Source organism: Fukomys damarensis, unplaced genomic scaffold, assembly GCF_012274545.1.
Source record: "Fukomys damarensis isolate Sample0158 unplaced genomic scaffold, DMR_v1.0_HiC HiC_scaffold_23, whole genome shotgun sequence".
NCBI lineage: Eukaryota > Metazoa > Chordata > Mammalia > Rodentia > Bathyergidae > Fukomys > Fukomys damarensis.
This window is the reverse complement of record NW_022900935.1, coordinates 23,901,795-23,909,740: the sequence shown is the minus strand read 5'-3', so window position 1 is coordinate 23,909,740 and position 7,946 is coordinate 23,901,795.

Genomic DNA, 7,946 nt, shown 5'->3' with positions numbered 1-7,946 from the left:
ACATTTATGAAAAACAGGTATTTATTTTCTTTTTTGTATTTCTGGGGATCAAACCCAAAGCTTTGCACATAAATGTTTTATAAACAAAAATTTTACAGTGGTATCATTTTACAAATCTCTTTAATATTAGTTTCATAGAAAGCAGCTAAGTTTTCATAACTATTTCTGCATTCAGGCTGGTGAGACATGTTGTTTTAGTTGAAAGATAGAAAAGAATCTCAGCTTTACCATGTGTGTAACTAGAAAAGGGAGAAGCATTTTTGCTACTTTGGCTGCTCTCTGACACTACAGTAGAACTGGACATTGTGTACTTTTCACATTCGCATTCACGTTACAGTACATGGATCTAGCCTGGTATGTGGTACACTCCTGTGACCCAAGATACGCAGGAGGCCAAGACAGGAGTGTGGCAAGTTGGAGGCCAGCCCGAGTAATTTCATGAGACTTCATCTCAAAAATGTTTTTCAAAAAAGAAAGAAAAGAAAAACTCCATTTGTCTGTTTTGTTCTTTGAATAGATATTTTACTCAAGCATGATTTTGTAACAGCATGCATTGGTCATTTACAATATATAAACAAGGGCCGGAAAATTAGCTCAGTGGTTCCAGCGCCTGCCTCACAAGCTCAAGGACCTGAATTTGATCCCTGGTACAAAAAAAAAAAAAAAAGCAGTACAGTATATAAGCAGATCTTCCAAATGTTATCACATTTTATTATATAATTTTTTTTTAAACCCACAACGGGCACATTCATTGATGTCACTTCCAATCTCATCAGAATTAGGAAGCTTCAAGAGCTCTAATTTTGTCATTGTCAACAAACACTAACCCTTGTATTCTGTGTGTATATACTTATGTAGTACTGGGGATTGAACCCAAGGCCTTCACACTGCGTTCATTCTTGTCCCCTTTTTACATTTTTTTAAATTTTGAGACAAGCTCTTGTTAAGTCACTAATTGGCCCAAGCTAGACTCAAATGTGCTGTCCTCCTGCCTCTGCCTCCCAGAGTGCTGGGACTACAGGCGTGGACCACCATGCCTGGCTATTTTTCTTCTTGAACTGATAGATTCACTTCATTCACTTTCAGGACGACATAGGCCAGACACCCAAGTCTTGATAATTAGTGCATCATTTATTGTTTTAAATAAAACTGATTTTTGGAGAATTCAGCTCATGACTCAACCATGTAAGTGCTTTTCCTTGGGATCGGGCATACTTTCAATTTTATCACAAAATATTGAAGACATGAACTAATGAGTTAAAGATTTTTAAAGGGTAATAATTTTACCATGTCAGACAAACATCTTAAAGTGAAATTGACTTTTTTTTGTCTTTTTTTACTGTCCACACAGTGGTAGAGTACAAAGACTATAAGTATAGCGGGTGCATACCTTGATTCCTGCTTAGACACCGGCAGTTTTACTCGTTGTCACTCTTGTGTCATTGGTGCAAATACCAACAAAGTGAAAGTGAAAAATAATAATTTAGCCTTGTTAGAAAAATAATTTTGCCTTGTTTTTCCCCTGTAAGGGCCTTAATGATTCCCAGGGGTCTTCCAACATCTTGCAAGACAATGTTCAAATTAAAGAACTAGAAGAGCCATATTCACTTTTCTTTTTAAGTGACACTTTTTTTTAGCTACCACTCAGAGGCATGTGAAATGCTTTCACAAATATCTCATGGAAAAAAATAAAGACCAGCTCCATCTGTGGTACTATTTGCTTTACTTCCTCAAGGGCGGGGGGATGAGGACTGGGATCGGCCCATGGGAGAGTATCACGCAAGCTGAGTCATCTATCATGCATGTCATGGTGAGCAGACCAAAGAAGCAAGTGGTTCTGGGAATGCAGGCCCCTGCATCCCTTCCCAAAACAGTCCCACTAGCTACAGGACCTCCGCCACGGTCACACTGTCACACACACACACACATACTGCCCTGGCTAATCTCACACAACATAACTAAGGAGCATAACCACAGAAGGGCACATTTGCACAGTGCAACCAGAAAGCACAAGGAGTCCCAGTGGCCAACACCTAACTTTATCACGCTCAAAACCAGTTCCCACTATACGACAGTCACAGTGGAGAATGTCAGTGACCATAGAACACTCAAACTCTCAGCACAGCTCACCTGTAAAACACCTCCTGGGCCAGACGGCTGTGTATGCCCCTAAGCAGTCTGTGCTCTGCTCAAAACAGATCACAGGTTTGGAGACATGCCAGCCTGTGTTCAAGCTCAAGCTCTTCCACTGATTAGTTATGTAGTTGTTTAACCTGCCTATCCTTAGTTCTACAGAATGCAGATAATTCCTATCTTGTAAAATTGATGTAAGGATAACATAGAATAACCAGACAAGTGACGGCATTGTCTGACCCTGGCTTCTAGCTGTAACTGCCATGTACAGCTTTTGTCACCAGAGGGCATCAGGGCTCCAAAGTGCTGGAAGAAAATACACTGGAAAGGCTGGGGTTTCTGGAGCATTTGGGGGCAAATATGGACCGGGTAGGCATGGATATACATCCAAGGCTAGGAAGCCTCTGGAACCCCAGCTAGGGTCCCTAGGGTGCTGCTGATCATGGTGGGCTGGGGAAGATAGCGCTTTGGGAGGGAGGATGAGCACTTCCCCTACAGCAGGCCTCTTTCTGTGACTGTTTCACAGAAGTTAAATCCTTTAGGGGCTGGGAATATAGCTCAGTGGTGTACTGTCTGCCTGTTGAGCTCTAGTCCCTGAGTTCAATTCCTGGTACCAAAAAAACAACAAACCATATCCTTTAATCCTCACACAATACTAGGATTGAGAGTCATAGTACTAGAGGTGAAGAATACTGATGGAACCAGGCCTACTTTCCACAGGTAACGAGTGGAGACCTGGGATAGGAATGCAGGGAGCCTAGCTACTTCACCTGGCTCTTACCACGACCCCCTGCCCCACCCTCGTGGGGTTCTGCCAGCACTCTGACACCACTGTCCTCCCTGCAGCCCAGCCAGCCCAGCTGGCCTTCCCCTCTTCCAGCCTGCTCCCCACCTGCTCCCTGGGCAGGCCTCAGCAAGAGGCTTATCAGGCATGTGTGGGGAACAGATAAGGCAGGGCCCCCCACAGGGCTTATCCTGCCCAGCCATCCCAGATGCTGGGAGCTGTGGGAGCTGCCAGCAGATGGAGCCTCACCTACTTAGGAAGCAGGCTAACCCCCTCTCCCAGACCCTGGCAGCTCTGGATGTCATAACTCCCTATGATGCCATCATTTGTAGTGATATCATTGCTTTGCCCCTCTTTCAAGTCTAGACAGGAGTTGGGAACGTAGCCTCAGGAAGAAGCACAGTACTCAGGCTACAGGTCTGTGGCTGAACTGGGAGCAGGGGGTGGTGTCACAGGATCCTCCCCAGGGCAGACAGCTATTTTTGGTGTTGGCTGCTCCACTTATAGCCACCCCTCTTCCTGTCCTCCCAATTCAAAGAGGCTCTGGGTCCAGTGGGGGCAGGGGCGGCAGAAGAAAGCTCCACCCTACTGCAAGGCAACTCTGGGGTGCCCTTGCCCTCCCCACCGGGGACCAGCTACACAGCACCTGGAGATCAGAGTGGAAGAGGGACCTTACATCCCATCCCTTGTGGAGCAATGAGGTGAGGCAAGAGAGACTGTTAGCATAGCCAGACAAATGGACAGAACCAGGCTGGCTCTGACAGTCACACCCAGTTTACTGACACTGCTCACAGTCTGTGGTACTCATGGTTTGCAAGGGAGTAGATTTAATGCAAGACATATAATTTACAGGATTTTATAATATTTACCCAAAAAGTCAGATGCAGAGGAGTGAGTGCAAGAGATCTGTCCACATACCAGCGACTCAAAGAATCCAGCCAAGGGCCTGGATCCCACGGCAATGTCCCACACAAGTCCAGCTAAAGGCCTAGGGCACGAGGCAATGTCCTCCATGGGTCCAGCCAGAGGCCTAGAGCCCACGGCAACGTCTCACGCAAGTCCGCATCACGGATCTGCACTGAGAAGGTCCGCAGGCCAGTGGTGGAAGCTTGAAAGCCTGTGATGGAAGGGAAAAGGATCTGTGCCACCAGGCTGGGAGATCAGCAGTGGAGCCAGGAAGTGATACTCAAGGCTAAGACCAAAGCTCCCCTGATGAAAACAGCAGCCATTCCCAGTGATGGCAAAGACCCAAGCTCCTCGGACCATGAGAACAGCCAAATTCAAATCAGGAAAACCAGCCTCTGCAAGCTTCTCCAAGAAGACCAACAGCAGATGATCATCTCCAGTTCTCTTTTTATGCTGCTGGCAACAATCCTCAGGTGGGTCTTCCACGCCCAGAACCATGCTGATTCAGTTCAGCTGGGTGTTCCAAACTGACCATTAGTAATCCACCACAATCCACCTCTGGTCTACTTGACAACCAGACACTTTTTCTTAAACCGTAGACTCCAGTGGCAGATTTGTGAAAAGTTAACATATCCTCATCTATTCATATTTACATCAATATTACAATTACAATTCTTATTGTACTCATTTCTACATTATGGCTTCCAATTTTAAAACTCCTTGGGTTTGTATTTATGTACAAGATTTAGCAACCCTTAAAAGCCTGTATTATATATATCAACGCCATATTACCACATTAAAATCATAGTAGGAGAGAGCTATTAAAATCACAATCCTTGCTTCCCAGTAATAGGCACAGCAACACTAAAAGATGTCCCAAGGGATTTCCTGCATTCCATTCCAAATACACTCTTCCCTTCTGGTAAAAGGCCTCATGTCATTTTTCCATTGTCCTGTTCCGTCTCAACAACTGTGTCCTCCCATTCATCCTTGCAATTCACAGGTCCACTGGAGCCTCCACTCTCTGGCCAAATGCTTCAAATCACCCTGCCACTCTTAATTTCCAACATAGAGCCAAACAAAAAGTCCTCAACAGTAACCGTGCCACCATCCCAACACTGTACTGCATTGAAATTTTTCTGCCACCCAGGCAATGTCTCTAAACACAAGCAAAATGCAGACCAACTTCCTCCCAAAGCCCAACGTACAGCACCTGGGGTCCAGCAGCTAATACAGTCCTTCTCAACAGAAGCCTCCTGAGCCTCGTGCTAACTGACAGCATTTCCACAGTGCTCTGATGTTCTAGGCTCTGACCAGAGTCTTCCCTATATAGTTTAAAGTGTACCAGGGCTGCCTCTTCAGCCAGTCTCAAAACCTTTCCAAATTGATTCCCAAGGCTTTTAAGCCCAATAGCCAGGTAACTTCACAGTAATGACCCTACTTCCAGGTACCAGTTTTGTTGCAGTCAGTGTTTACAAGGGAATAGATTTAATACAAGACATATAATTTACAGGATTATTTTATAATATTTACCCAAAAAGTCAGATGCAGAGGAGTGAGTGCAAGAGATCTGTCCACATACCAGCGACTCAAAGAATCCAGCCAAGGGCCTGGATCCCACGGCAATGTCCCACACAAGTCCAGCTAAAGGCCTAGGGCACGAGGCAATGTCCTCCATGGGTCCAGCCAGAGGCCTAGAGCCCACGGCAACGTCTCACGCAAGTCCGCATCACGGATCTGCACTGAGAAGGTCCGCAGGCCACTGGTGGAAGCTTGAAAGCCTGTGATGGAAGGGAAAAGGATCTGTGCCACCAGGCTGGGAGATCAGCAGTGGAGCCAGGAAGTGATACTCAAGGCTAAGACCAAAGCTCCCCTGATGAAAACAGCAGCCATTCCCAGTGATGGCAAAGACCCAAGCTCCTCGGACCATGAGAACAGCCATATTCAAATCAGGAAAACCAGCCTCTGCAAGCTTCTCCAAGAAGACCAACAGCAGATGATCTTCTCCTCCAGTTCTCTTTTTATGCTGCTGGCAACAATCCTCAGGTGGGTCTTCCACGCCCAGAAAGAACCATGCTGATTCAGTTCAGTGTTTCACATTGCCCATTAATCCACCATACAGCCTCATACCTGAACTGTCACATCCCGGGAGCCACTCATTCTCATAGCTATGGTATTGGCCACATGCCCAAACCACCACTCCAACACAGACACTTGCTAATCAGCAGGAGCACCTCCACTCTTGTGGCTGGATTCCTGGAGAGGGACACAACTATTAGCACATAGTAGACGCCCACAAGTATTTGGTGGGTAAATGGACATTCAGTTACACAGTTGGGGAGGGCCCAGAAGAAAAGCCATCCTTCCTCCTGCCACCTCTCCAGATAGGATCAGAGCATAAGGGAAGCATTGCTGCTCCTGCCAGCACCATCCCTTGGTCATGACTTCAGTCACAGCCACCAATCACAGCAGGCACTGAAGGAACCTCAGTCATATAAGAACACCCATCCCTTTCTCTTTTCCAATGACCTGGGACACTTGCACTCTGAAAGTTAGATGTTAGAAACCTTGGGTGGTCTAGATGTCGGGCACCCTGAGCAGCAGGACATCTGGGGGTTGGGCACTGAGAGCTCTGGGCATTGGGATCTCTGAATTTTATTCCCCTATAGTGTTGAGAACTCTGGCACTGGGAATTCCGGACTTTGGGAGATCTAAGGTACAGTGGACCCTCAAGTTGCAACCAGTCTACATATGAACAACCTGGGTAAATTAGGTTAATGGAAGATTCACCTGCCTCTAGTCATCCACAGTATCTATCCAGGTAAAAATCCAGATCTCTGCAGTATTAACTTACAACCAACTTGAGTTACAACCAGCCCTCAAAAACCAATCGTGTTTGTAAATCAAGAGTCCACTATATTTAGGAATGTGTGTATTGACCACTCTGAAGATTGGAACTGCCCCCTAGATAGGGTGAAAGTCAATGCTTCCTGTCTGCAAGGCTGATTTTACCTCGACCCTCAATTGGCTTATGCTTCAGGAAGTGACACGTGGGGGGGCCCAAGGGACAACCCCTGGATCAGGAGCTCATCTAAGTTTCTGCCTTGCATTGGGTCAGGTCAGGACAGGTGTCAGGTACTGACTACTGGGCTCCAAAAATTCAAGAGAGGAAGAATCTGAGAGCAGAAGCCAGGGGAGTCACCTTTAATGATGCTTCCAAGCCATATAGACTAGGCCCCCAAGGAGGTAGAGGTCACTGGTCTGGTCAAGCTCTGATTCAAAGCAAAGCCTACCCTTTACCAACTTCTCATCCTGGTGCTCAGTTTTCCATCAAAGTGCCTAGTGCTGCCAGCTCCTACAATGCCCTCCAGGAGTACCTCAGGTCTGGCACTATCACTCTGGCTACCAGGCACATACCTAAGCTGACTCTGCCTGTCCCAAAACAGAGGACTAGTTCTTGCTGGCTAATGATGACAAATGAGGAACTCAGCCAGCACTGGGGGATGTGGTGCTGGGCACAGCCGTCCCAGGAAGTAGCACTGTAACTGGAGGCTCCTGAGACATGCCTCCACCCGCACCGGGTGGGGCCCAGCCAGCTGCCTGCCCTCTTGGTTTCCCTGCTCCAGGAAGATGAAGGCCGGGGCCACTGGGACGATTGGCCCCATCAGGCTGGATCCCCTTCCTCTCCTAGAGTGACCAGGGCTGACCATGCTCCTCTTTCCAAATGGGCCAGATGCCCCAGGCAGGGAGGGACCTCACAGCCAGGCACCAGGGCCATCCCAGCTCTGACCTCAGCTAGGCCCAGAACTACCTCCCCTGAGACAGCATTCGGATTGGAAAAAAAGAGCCCTTTAGTTCCTGCCTCTTGGAGACGGCTTTTCAAACCAGAACCTTTCTCACAAGCCTCTCTCAGGACTCTTGGTGTGGCACTCTGAAGTGCTTTATGGATCAAGGTGGGTAAAGCACACACATCCACTAATCTATATATACAAATATACTTATACCACTGTTAGTCTAGAAAAACCTTCAAGGTCATTGTCACCAAATTCCCCAGACAGTCCAAAGGCAATTTCTCTCCCACCTCATGGACTAAAATCTAGGCTACCTCCCAGACCCCAGAGAA